The 13487-nt window shown below is 37.9% G+C and overlaps 1 pseudogene; it reads right to left on the minus strand.

The window, feature by feature from the left end:
• Positions 1-2260: 2260 nt before the first annotated feature.
• On the minus strand, positions 2261-12137 carry LOC120012972 (annotated as a pseudogene).
• Positions 12138-13487: the final 1350 nt, after the last annotated feature.

A 13487-nucleotide genomic window follows, 5' to 3' on the forward strand; every position in this document is an offset into this window, starting at 1 on the left:
AGGCATTAAACTCGATTATCAGAGTTTCAAATATTATTGGACTATGAAACAGCGAATAAATAATTTTTTATATAAAAATTTTGCAATGAAGTTTGCGAGTGACTATTAGAAATATAATAAAATTAATTGATCTCATAAATCGATGGATCGAGTAATAATAATATAAAGTCAATGGCAGCAAGTTAGTTAAAAACATCTACTGATTTTGAATTCCAAGGACAAGAAGTCAAAGGACCACATCAATGAATTTCTCCATTGTTTTTCTACTTTTCTTGTGCTTTGAACTTTGCATCTCTCCTCCGTTGATAATTTGCCATCCCTTGTGCGTGTGTGCACATGAGCTTTGATCTTTTATCTTCTTTACCTGCCCCCACCATGGCACCCTGACTACCAACCACTCGTTTCAAACTAAACAGGATTCCGTCTATTGCTTTGTTTTTTTTCCCTTTCTTTTCACCGGTGGTGGTGAAATGGGAATCTTACTTGGGCACCAACTTTCCACTTCGTTTTTCTTCATAATATTATTAGGATTAAATGGTACTGGACGACAAAAGAAAAAAGGGGAAAGACCAAATTAACATTATGCTTTAGTAAATGTCTCCAACTTTTTTTTTAAACCACACCATTGTATGTCCTTTAAATATCCAATCTATGTTTGTCATTTAAGTATCCAATATGGACATAAACTCAAAAAAATTTCCCAAATAAGTTAGCCTAAGCCCAACACATGAACACAAAGATATTACTCTCACTGAACTCAAGAGTTCTATAAGTAAATTAGGCCTAAATTCAACACGTGATCACAAAGATATTACTCTCAATGAGAATCAAACCCAAAACATCCAATATCCATACAATCTAATCCCAAAGAAATTCACAAATTAAGCTATCACCCAAGTGATTAATGTCTCCGCCTATAATCATACAGAAACGTGGATGATCATATCAGCAATTGCAATATTGTATTGTTGTGATCGTCCTTGTCAATACTAAGAATTCGCTAAAACGTCATATTTTCTGTCCAAATGTGGAAGAAGTCAATGATTATTGTCAGAGTCAAATTGATGAGGTAGTCCCAGGCATATATATCACTACTCTCACGAAAGCTATCAAATCATGAGCCATTAGCACTAATAAAAAACTACTCAAGTATTTGTTGAATTGTCACAAACATGCAGATATAAGAAAGGGACACCACAACATAATCGGGACACTTTCTATGATAAAAAAGAAATTAATCAGAGGAGATTTGGGCTCCTTTGAAAGCAACCAATTCTATTATTGCTAAATAATGCCCACCCAAAACGAAGAATTGAAGCTGAAGACAAAATAATGATATTTGGCTTCACATAATTCATATAACAAGCTCTCACCAAACCCATCCAAACTAACGTCTTCATCAATTACACTTGAAAAATAATCATAAAACATTATCAGGACCATCATTATCAAGACAATTGAGAAAGGAAACTACAAATTCATGCATACATGATGCATCATTCCAGGATAAATTAATGTAATCTATCCATACCTATATACATATATATATAAGTGCGTGAGCTTTGAGCCATTTCCAAGTCGCACAACACCCACAAGTACTTAAAATTTGAACCCTTTTTTTTGTTAATAACCTGAAACGCATGAAACCAACCCAGCTTCCAACCGGACAACTTGCTAAGGCTATTTATGTCTTACAGTATTGTCACATTGCCCTACATCAATCATTGCATTTGCTGCAAGATCATTTACAAAAATGTATGGTTAGATGGATGTTGCTCCTCTTTATTGTATATTACTCGCAATCCAGCACACAGAAGGGACAAAAATTCTCCCCCAAAACAAATGCGACAAAAAGAGACAGAACTGAAACAAAAGATATGACAAACAAGACAAATCAAAAACCACAACCAAACCAAACCTGTTCTCTCTTACCCATTATACCATACACTAGATATTTAATCTGATTTCCAATTGGAGGATGCCTTGGGATCAAATCCAGCCTTCACAGGGTTCCTAGAGTTTGTTTGACAAACGGAGAGCTACCTCATTGTCAAAACAGAACCTCATCATAAGACCATCACAAAAGAGGGGAAGATGGGAATCGGGAGGTGAATCTTCCCCAGGAGTACTAATGTTACTTATGTTAGACACTGATTATCTTGATTGAAAACCTATTAAGCAGTTCTTGAAAGGTGGGGCACTTCATAAAAAAATTAATATTAGCACACAAAATTATGAAACACGTCTGTAGAACTGCTAGTACTACATAATGCTCCCGTCATTTTGCTTTTATACAACAATAACTATGCCATTACTCAGAGATCAAGTCCATATATATAGAAAAACATTTTGCAGCTATGAAGTTTGTATTGATTACCATATTCAAGACACAACAGATGATTTCATCTCGTTGAGAATGCGGTGGTAGGGATGATGATCCGAAGTATGCCCAAAACCAGGAACAAAGTCATTAAAGAATCTCATAACTGTAGCAAGATGTTCGGAATCATCTGAAGCCAAAGCTCCTTCTAGAAACAACGAAGACCGGATCGTTATGACCTGAAAAGTTTCTCATTGTTATAAAGAAGATTTAAAACTTGAAAACTGAAGAATGCATGGAAACATGATCCATCTAAAAGAAACTAGTAGCACACTCTGAAGCAAAGATTTCTAAACCGAAAGAACCAGTGACATGTCAAAGTTGTGATGTGTCCTTAGTCCATAATATTTCAGACATGATACCTATTGGATATGCCTCGAACTCATGTTTGGACATTGAGTTAAAGACACTGTTCAAACAAGTCCTTTGCACAAAAATATCAAATTTATATACAAGGCTGAAGTCCCAAATAATCATATGAACACAACTTAGTTTCTATTTTTGGTGTGATAACGTAGGATGATATTTCGATGTAAGGCATTAATACGGGAAAGGTTTTGGGTTTATTAGCTCATTTAAGAATTTTGAAAACCGTGCCCAACAGAAGCACCTTTTCTAAAGCTTTGCCAGGAGAGAAAATATCATTTAATTTATAACACCAAGATCATGACTGAAGAAATACACTATTGCTAGCCCTTGTTCTTAAAGCTTTTAAAATTTATCCTGTTACATCCAACAGAAAGATGGCAAGCGTAGACAAATGCAAAGGCGAACCTTGTCCATAAAGCTTTTGATGATGTCTATGAAATCAAGATACATCATCCATTTTCTTTACTGTATATAGCTTATCAGAAATTACCTTAAACTTTTGTGCATAACGCAATGCTTCAAGATAGTATCCATCTTGCACCAACTGCAACACATAGTCATGATGTAGATAGAGTTGTCTCAGCATATCCACGACCAGTTTCCTTGTCTGGAAATTCTGACGACCTGACTCTAGAAGCTGCATTGCAACTTCTTTAGAGGGTTCAATAATCTGTATGGAAACCACATCAGAAAATCAAGCTCAAAAAATGGCATCAAGATCTTTCACATCTTCAGTAGCACATAAACAGAATTCAGAACCTTGTTCACAACAAATAATGTGAGTTCTGCATATCGTTCATTGCGAGCTAGAAGTCGTATCAGCGACATGTAGGCATGTGGATCTACTCTGCTCTTTTCCACATTTGCACTGGGATAGAGCGAATTAATAAGAACTCATTGCTGCATATGTAAGTGCAAGTATACTCCATGCTAACAACAGAAAAAGTAAGAGGACAGAAGCAGAGGGGAGGGGGGATATCCCGGGGACTCACCCTTGGAGAGGAAAACCGAATATCAGTTAAATCCAAATTACACCAGGGGGACTAGAATCCAACTTCGAGTTCCCACTCCCAGCTGGTCCCGAAGTCCCCTTAACACTACGCTACCCTCCATAAGTAATGTTTATGCCCTAGTAAGTTTAAACATGCAGAACCAGGATTCAAGCTATGAGGACCATCTTGGCCTGGCTAAACTCAAGAATACTACACTGATTTTCCTTGGGCCAGATTGACTCAGAAAACTCCGATGCACTGCCCAGTCAATTATTTTTAATCGCCAGCAAAAGAATCACAAGCTGTGACCTGTAACTAGATTGTTTCCCTTGATCATCCTATTGCAGGATGTGACCTGTAACTAGATGACATGCACAAATGCAAAACCACAATTGCTTCATAGAGTAGCAATTTTTACATGATAACCAAATTCCTAAATACCATTCATAAGTGGTGGTGGTCTCACATTGGAGACATCTGCATGTATCCATATAGGCTTCAAAAAAAGGGTCAAAAGAAAAAAAGCACATTGAATTACATTCAAGTAGTATTTCAACCTAATTAAATTTGTAGAGCCCCTTAGCAAACACGATGCATAGTGTACCTGCCAAGGAACTCCACAATTATGGTAACCAAGTAAGAAGAACCCCCAACCATCTCCTCCTCAACTGGAGCAAAGATAAAGCTATACATCTCATCAGGTGAAATTGCTGGCGAAGTAACTTGTGACTCCAGCTGCTCAGAAACGCTAGCATTCAAAGAGTTGTTATCCATTCCTAACTGCTGCGATTGTGCAGAAAATGGAGGAACATCCACACAAGAACCATCAGCACCTGATGAGTATTCTTTGACCGCTTTTGGAAGATCAATTGAGTCTCCATCCTTAGAGTCTGACACCGAGAAGTTTAATGGTCTATCCAGATCATTGCCCAGTCCTGCACTACATTCATGTTTCAACGATTTTCCAATTTCACCAACTCCACCAGTGGAGATATTGGTACCAGTTCTCGGGCTACTAATATGTGCCTTATCAGAAGGTGAAGGCTTCTCAACTTTCACTCCCTTAAGATGGCAGCCTGTTTTGATTGAATAGGAGTAAGAGCTAACCAATACATCTATAGCCTTGGCAACCATTGACATTGGTCTCCTTTCAAGAATGACACAGCGTACTATTTCAAAGCACAACTGTTTAACCTGAAACAGCAAACATATGGTATGACTGTCTGCCAGTGTCGTTTCATAACAATCTACTAGACATATTAAGACTTAAAACAGAAATCCACCTTATTGGCTTCTAACTTACGCCGCTGCAAGAATTCTATTACGGACAAACTTCTGAGCTACTCGCAGAAATTGCCTGCAAAGAGAGAGATTATCATGAAAAGTAGTACCAAATGACAATCAATGAGAGTGCAGATGCTAAATAATACTCACCTCGAAGTCCAAATGTATCTTCCACAACTTCTTATTAGCAACATCACATATGAGGTCTGGAACAAGAAAAGTTCAGTACTCTCCATAAATTATCACTTCACGGTCGCTCACATTATTGGCCAGAGAACTTTCACCCTCTCTGTTAGTAGAAGTAGAAGCATTTGACCTAGGTAAACCCCTTAATAACAAAGGAAGTGGAGCCGATATGGGTGCTCTTAAATCCGAAAAATACGTCATAGAGTATAACAACCTTTGCATCCACTTGATGAATAAGCAGTACATTATCAACCACACTCACAGCAATTTTGCTCGAGTATATTGGGAAAGAACCCTGCAGAGGCAATTATCATCACCGGGGAGATAAAGTCTATGCCATAAGTAATCTGAAACAGGTGAAATGACTTACCTTCTAGAACATATGAACTTGTGCAATTTAAAGGCATGCCCTAGTTTCAATGAAGGACAAAATTGGATGAGCATTTCAACTGTAGTAACTAGTAAGCGGATCCTACTTATTTCTCTTAGTCTTCAGGTGCTACCTTAAGGGTGCTTACTGAATACTGAGTGATGATCACCCACTCTGGTAGACCACTTTATGAGATCACCCAAGACAAGCAATTAACAGAAGCTATCAAAGCATTTTCTCTATTATTTTATAGAAAATCATTAAAATTAAAATGGAAATTATAGCGTGCAAAACTTATATACCCTGAGGGCTTCACACAAAATGACTGGAACTGTTTGAATTCCCAAGATTCTTAAAAAGGAACAGCATGAATCAAAGAGGCCTTCTTTTAAGGTTAGCAAATCAATCAGCAGGATCAATTTTAGCTCCACAGGCATGTCACCCACATGATTGGCAGTTTTCAAATGACAGTTGAAATGTATGAAAACACGATCCTGATAACCATATCTCTGACTTTCCTCAAAGTAACGAATTATTATACCGAGACTCTTTTGTTATAGTAGCATCAAAATTCCCTTTCAGTAATTAAACCAGTTCAAGAACTCAGGTTAAGTACTTTAAAAATGCAGAATCACTTCCAACAAATCTCCCATTCAACTTTAAGCTAGAAAAAAATCAGGCAATTCAATGATTCAATGTACCTGTTGTACAACAGCATCACAGTAAAACCTATAAGAGCGGAGAAGCATCGCCACTCTATCAATTTGCATGCAGTAGATTCGACCATATCTGCAAATCAGTAAGTTGTAACATCCATCATGCCTACCTGCTTCGATGGATTAGTGAAAGAGACCAAAAAGAGACCTACATCATTGCAATATAGACATCTTCGGCAGCTAGGACAGGCTTACTGTTAGACTCGGATTTAGCCATCACCATCTCAAATTTTTGAGGCAAGTGAATGATCCCTGCAGCTGAAAGCTAAATAAACAAACAGAAATATTGTAACTCTAACTAACAAACCTGAATAAGATTAAGAGATACAGCAACCAACAGCTCTAATTGGCAGCTACAATGCAGAAACAAATATCAATAAGCACTGCATACATTTTTTCAAACACTGAGCATATATAAAAGTAGAGGTATCAACATGAGATATACTTGAAATCCAGTGAAATTCGTGCATTGCATTCCTGAAGCAAGAAGAACCAAGCGGCTTTCATGTGTGTAGACATACCAACTGACATTCAAACGCCTTGTCTCTATTAAGTGAAGAGATTTTGACTCGGAATCACAGGCAAGTAATTCCAGCCCACTGTGATTGAAACTCCACTTTAGTGAAAAGGTGGAAAGGTAAAAATGTAACGCTCACAAAGCACACCTAACATTAGTTTCTTAAAAAGAATTGCAAAGCACAAAATTCGATTTACTTATTCAAAAACTGATTTAAAATATGTCATGACCCAGATTGATCAGGACTGCAATCTTTTATCAACAATATCTTTAAGTTAAGCGCAAAACCACATTCTTAGTGATTAATGTCTCAGGCCACTAAAAGCCAACAACAGGACTTCGCGACCCCTCTGCTTCAAGACTAAATTATCAATGATTCACGGGTGAAAATTTCAATTAGTGTCCTTGGCCAGACTCTTTACAAGGCTTCCACTCAATCAAAAGCAGAAACTCATTCCTCTTACCAACTAGCTACTACAACCCCGCAACAAATAGGGAGAAGTATATGCCATCACAATAAAGTAAGTTAACTAGCTGTCCAAAATTTTTTGGCTGCCAACAGCTCTACCAATCAACTCATAATTTCATTCAAGTAGCTAACCCAAAACAGAAGAAAATTTCCTAAGGGCCAAAGGAAGTCATTCTTTGTGTAAAGCACATAAGTAAACTATCTTCCTTTTTTTTGAATGGAAAATTTTATTAAGGCACCAAAGAGGTGCAACCCAGGAGAATTACAAAGAGGATAAATTCATAAGGTCAAAAATATTCCCTGAGAAAGAAAAACTCCAAGATTTAAGGCTATCGAACCAGCTATCTATGAAACTAGCTGAACTAGATTCTATGTTGTTGAAAATTCTATTATTACGTTCGATCCAGATCAGCCACATAACAGACATTGGGATCAGTTGAACGAAGCTTCTTTGATGCTTATCATTGCCCACAGAGAACCATGCTAACAACTCTTTATCCACAGAAGCATGCGTTACCCAGCGGATGCCTAGTAGTGATAGAGCATTCGCCCAAACCTTTGCGGACCAGGAGCAGTGCAAAAGAAGATGATTTATAGATTCCATTGCAGCCTTGCATAGACAGCATCTATTTACCAAGGAAATGCCCCTCCTTTGTAAATTGTCCATTGTTAAAATTCTGCCCCAAACAACCTCCCAACAGAAGAAGGTAACTTTAGGAGGAGCCTTTGATTTCCAAATCCACCGCCAAGGAAATCCTGGGTTACCTAAATGAATCTTGTCTTTAAGAAGCTCATTATAAAAGGAACTAACAGAGAACAATTTGTTGCTTGCAAAGTTCCAGCAGATTTTATCTTCTGCTGAGGGACTAATCTTAGCACTGTAAACAAACTTCCAGAAACTAGTGAATTCCTCAACTTCCCAGTCTTGAGCATTCCGAATGAAGTTAATGTTCCAGGAAATGCCCCCATCAATGGCTTGGTGTAGCTGACTAATAGAGGCCTCCTTTAAGGAAGCTAGACGGTAAAGATTAGCATAAGTGGTCCTGATTGTTGAATCTCCTGCCCACACGTCATTCCAGCCATTATTATCTGTACCATATTTGCAAGCAATGACTCTCCGCCAAAGGTGATCTCTGTCAGAGGCAAACCTCCAAAACCATTTCCCAAGTAAAGCCCTGTTAAAGGTACTGAAGCATTTAATCCCCAGACCACCAACATCTTTTGGGAGCTTGACAACATTCCAATTTACAAGATGCATCTTTCTGATCTCCAGAGAGCCACCCCACAAGAATCTACACATGATCGATTCAATTCTAATAGCGATGGAAGCCGGGATAGGAAGAAGGGACATCATATAAACGGGAAGATTAGAAAGAGTACTTTTGATAAGCATTAGTCTTCCTGCTTTTGAGAGGCTATTTCTCCTCCAACCTGAAAGTTTCCTTTCAAAAGAAGCCACCAAAGGATTCCACATGCCCTGATCTTTATGTTTTGCACCTAAAGGGAGCCCTAGATACTTTGAAGGTAGATTACAAATCCCGCAGCCAAGAGCTTCAGCTAGGGCCTCCACATTTGAAGCAGATCCCAAAGGAATGATCATACTTTTTCTTAAATTAACTCTCAGCCCCGAGATAGCTTCAAAGCCCAAGAGAATGGCTCGAAGATTGCTCACTTGCTCCACGCTATCTCCACAAAAACAGAGTGTGTCATCTGCATATAAAAGGTTGGAAATAGTGATTGAATCCGAACCATTGTTGATCTTAGCTCCCTCAAGAAGACCATTGGACACTGCCCTGATAAGTAAACTATCTTCCTTGGAATTGGCAGAAGCCAAAATTTAGACAAAGTGATCTTGCATCCCGTATAATCAGTAGTGAGCAAGAGAGATAGGAAGGAGATAGCGCATTACTTCATTAGTGATTAAGTTTATAATTTCATCCTTGCATAAGATATTCCAAAACAAGGTTAAGAAAAAACTTACAAAAGTTATCAAAGAAAAATACAATGGGAGGAGAGAAGGAAAGACCAACAAAACGCACTAAAACACTAGTTAATATAAAAAGATATCCATCCACCATTGACAACCAAGCAAAAAGCTATAATCATTGTTCTCGTACCTGGTCTTTACAATCACGATATAGGGCAATCAGTCCAAAAAAATCCAAGAATACTTTCCAACTCCGACTTGCAACTATAGCTAAAAGTTTCCCCAGTTTCCTTTCACCGAATCTGTACCTCTTGGCTAGATCAATGGATTGCTATATATTTTCCATCAGCAGCGAATAGATAAAAGGGGCCCCTCACTAATTTGGTCAAATGTAGGGGCATTATCAAATGGAACAACTTTCAATGAGAAAATCTGGACAAAACATTGAGAAAGATAGAATAAAAAACAAATTTTAGTCCAAACAAAAATTATTAAATTCAAAAGTAAAAAACTACCAAAAGGAATTCATCACTGGGGAAGTAGCAATTAGGCAAACTAGTGTTCTACCTGATTCGACGTCGGGGAGAGCAGTAACTTATTCCCGTCATCATAATATAACCCCCTTGACCCTGGAATGCTGCAATGTAGAGGTGGGTACTGAATATACACATGTGACAGAGTACCAGACCCACTTAAAGAAGCATTAAGCTGTGAACTTGATGCTTGTCCCGACATCTTCCAATGTTCTTTGCTTTTCCGCCTACAGAGTAAGATATGGTACTACAAAACTACAGTAAAAATGTTAATCCACTATGGCACTCGGAGGATCATCTTAATGATGACACATCATCCCTAAATGATGATATTGCCATTTTCCTTTGATTAGTAATATAAAAATCTCCCTCTCCACATACACTCTCTCAGATCTTAAGATGATACTAGGAGTTTGGCAAATGCCTCAAAATGATCAAATGTGAGCTCAAGCCTTTCTCCGTAGCTGTAAATCAGAAAGAAGAAAACAATGTCAGAGAAACAAATCACCATAGTTTAGTTTTTTCCTTTTATTTTCTTCTTTCTTTATCAACTAATTGAACAACATATGAATTATGATACAGTACCATGTCTTGCATGCAATTCTTCATTGCAAGAAACTCTTTGAGACACATGTCTCGTTCAACTACAGGAACTTTTGCTGCAACACAACTCCCATACTCCTTTGCCTGCGATGACAGAATTACATAATAAAGAGAGGAAGAAAGGTAGGATCCCAGAGGGCATTAAACTCTGCATGATCATTGATCAGTAATTTGTGGCTTAAGTCCACTCAGAGTCTCATCTAGAAAAGGCAAAAGACACCATAACATGGTCCATATCACGATACCAAACACAAAGAGACAAAGAGTGTGACTCAGCGTGTTGGAATTTCAAATAAGATTTTAGTTCTCAAATTATAATCAAATCTACCTCGTATATAAAGCATGCTGAATTTGATATTCTAAATGTTAATATTATATACATAGATAGATATATCACACAAGGAAGCATATCATTAAATTACATGGTCGAGAATTCACAAATTTAACATCGAATTCAAAAATTCCAGGGAAAGCAAAGCTAGATTCCATGATCTAAATATTTCCAGGTTTAACGTTACTCCCCTCTCGGTCTCACAATCCTTTCTTCCATATGAGACTCCAAAACACACAGATACACATCAAATTCAAGGACTACGCCGTCACAATATAAACTCAAAACGAGGAGAAAGAAGAAGAGGAGCGCACTCAAACTACTAAATCATTGACAAACCTGAGTTGCACAATTAACTAAAACGCCCCTGAGAGCAGGAGTAGCATTCTTCTCCTTCATGTCCACACGATACTCTAATAAGAAAACGTCAAGTAAACGTAATTAAACCGGAGAATCGATATTATATTTAATCGGAAGTACCGGCAATAGATTCGTGGAGACTATAGTGGTCGAGATTCAGAAACCCTAAACCCTATAAAATTAGTACGTAGAGATCAGTTTCTCAAAGTGCACAGAAAAACATAGAGTGCACCAATCTAATCTGCAACTCTGAATCGATTAGGTTGCTGACCTGCGCGTTAGGGTTTCCAGCGTTGTCAATCGATTTCCGTCAAATTTCAATTCCTTCCAACTCTTTCTGCAAACTCCCGCGTCCAAATATACGCGCCGAGAATCAATTCTACTGACGAGGGAGAGGAGAGATTACGAGAGACACGAATTTTTTTTTTTTTTTTATCAAGCGCACCAACACACATTAGACACCACATAACAGGTAAAAAAAAATGATATGGAGGATCATAACCTCTATACAATCAACATTGAAACTCCGAAAGAAAATGCATAGGAATGCTGCCTGAAAGCTTCAAAGCAACGGTCTATTTGACAAAAACATCCGCTCAGGCATTTTGTTGCCTGCTAATCTTCACAATACTCCATTTCTGAATGTCATGCCATTCAATTTAATACGTGTGTCCTCAATCAAATTCTCAATAGTCCAATTGGAAACCAACTCAGGTCAAGCAACTGCATTAACGACAATCAAAGCATCTCCCTCAAACTCTACATCATACACCTGAAGTTCCAAGCATCTTTGAACTCCTAGTCGTAACGCTGTCGCCTCACCCACTGTAGCATCCACTCTAGCACTAGTACAAACCGAAGCAAACACTATTTCTCCGGAAGAAGAACGAGCTATTGCAGCAGCACTAGTGACTTCATGCCCCATAGCTGTATCAAAATTTATTTTTATTGAAATAGAAGGAGGAGGGATCCAATGCACCAAAGACAAGTTGGCCTCAAATCCGGGCAATCTCCATGCCCTACAATACTGTTCATGAGACTGATGAATCACGAGAGACGCGACTTAGGTGTGATATATATACGCTGTAGATTGAGGGTAGTTATCGAAATTCAAGATACCACTAGTGTCCTGAATGGTCATCCGTTAGTCTTTTAAAGGAAACACCTAACGGTCATCAGGAGCAAGGAAACTGACAGCTGTCGCGTAGATGCAAGGAAACTGACAGCTGTCCCGCTTCCTTTTAAGATAATTGGGTCGGGCACTTGGGCCTACTGTGCTACTAAGCCCATTACTAGTGTTTTGTCGATAAACTTTAGTCACACCCTACATTTACTAAAGACAATCCATCAATTGATTTTTATAAGAGATGGTCAACTTAAATTGGGGTGTTTTTAATAAACTTAGAGATGTGACTAAAGTTTACATTTTCTGTCTGACAAGTGTCGGTTCGGCGGTCTGTTACTTTGCAATCCGAAGTGGAGACAATTCCATATGGTTAAACGACCGGCCCAGTTTTTTGGTGCTTGAAAATTTTGTGACGAAGCCCATGGGCCTCCAAATTCAGCCCAGAGCGTGAGAAGACTTGATAGAAATTAGAATACAACCAGTAATAGTATTAACTTATGCATTATGATCTGAATGTAACACTGGTAGTGGTCACTAGATAGATAAAGATTGGGTCTAATTGGGCTTGAAGATTGGGTCTAATTGGGCTTGAAGCTTGTTTCAATTGGGCCCCAAATTTTAATTTTTCACCAGTATGCAGAGCCCACAATTGACAGTAATTAACCAGAAACTTTTTTTCTATGGTCCCAAACGAAAAATGTGGAGCAAATAATGTATTGGTTAACATTTCCAATCAAGAATCTTGATATAGGTTATCTTAGAAAATCCCATAGATGCCAAAGAAAGCATAATGACTGAATTGCTCAACCATACAATAAATCAGTATATATCATGGACCCAATTGCTTCTTCCTTTGTCTTTGTGATTGAATTGCACCTACAAATGATTATGACATGACTTGGCCACCAGGCCCACCACTAAAGCCCAGACTTTTACAGGTGAAAATCTAGAAGGAAAAAAAAAAAAAAAGAGGCTCATAAACGTTTATTTCCACAATTTATTATAAATTAGATACTTCTGATAACACCGTATAAATATTGGGTTAAGGTTTGCTTAGTTTTATCCTTAAAAAGGACGTCCTCTTTGTTGAGAGAGATTGAATCTTTATTTATAAATAACGTCGGTGATTTACATTTAACTAATGTGAGATACAAATTTTAACACAGCTTGTTTTGAGTGTGTAGCTATTGGAATGATGATGTTCTCTTTTTGGAGGTTGAATGCTTTCAATCAAGGGCCCTACCCTTAGTTAACATTGTAAGAAAAAGCCATAAAAGTTTGTGCGGAGGAAGTTGTGCAAAAGAAGATAAAAACACAAGATGCT

The sequence above is a fragment of the Tripterygium wilfordii genome, chromosome 13 (assembly GCF_013401445.1).
Source record: "Tripterygium wilfordii isolate XIE 37 chromosome 13, ASM1340144v1, whole genome shotgun sequence".
Lineage (NCBI taxonomy): Eukaryota > Viridiplantae > Streptophyta > Magnoliopsida > Celastrales > Celastraceae > Tripterygium > Tripterygium wilfordii.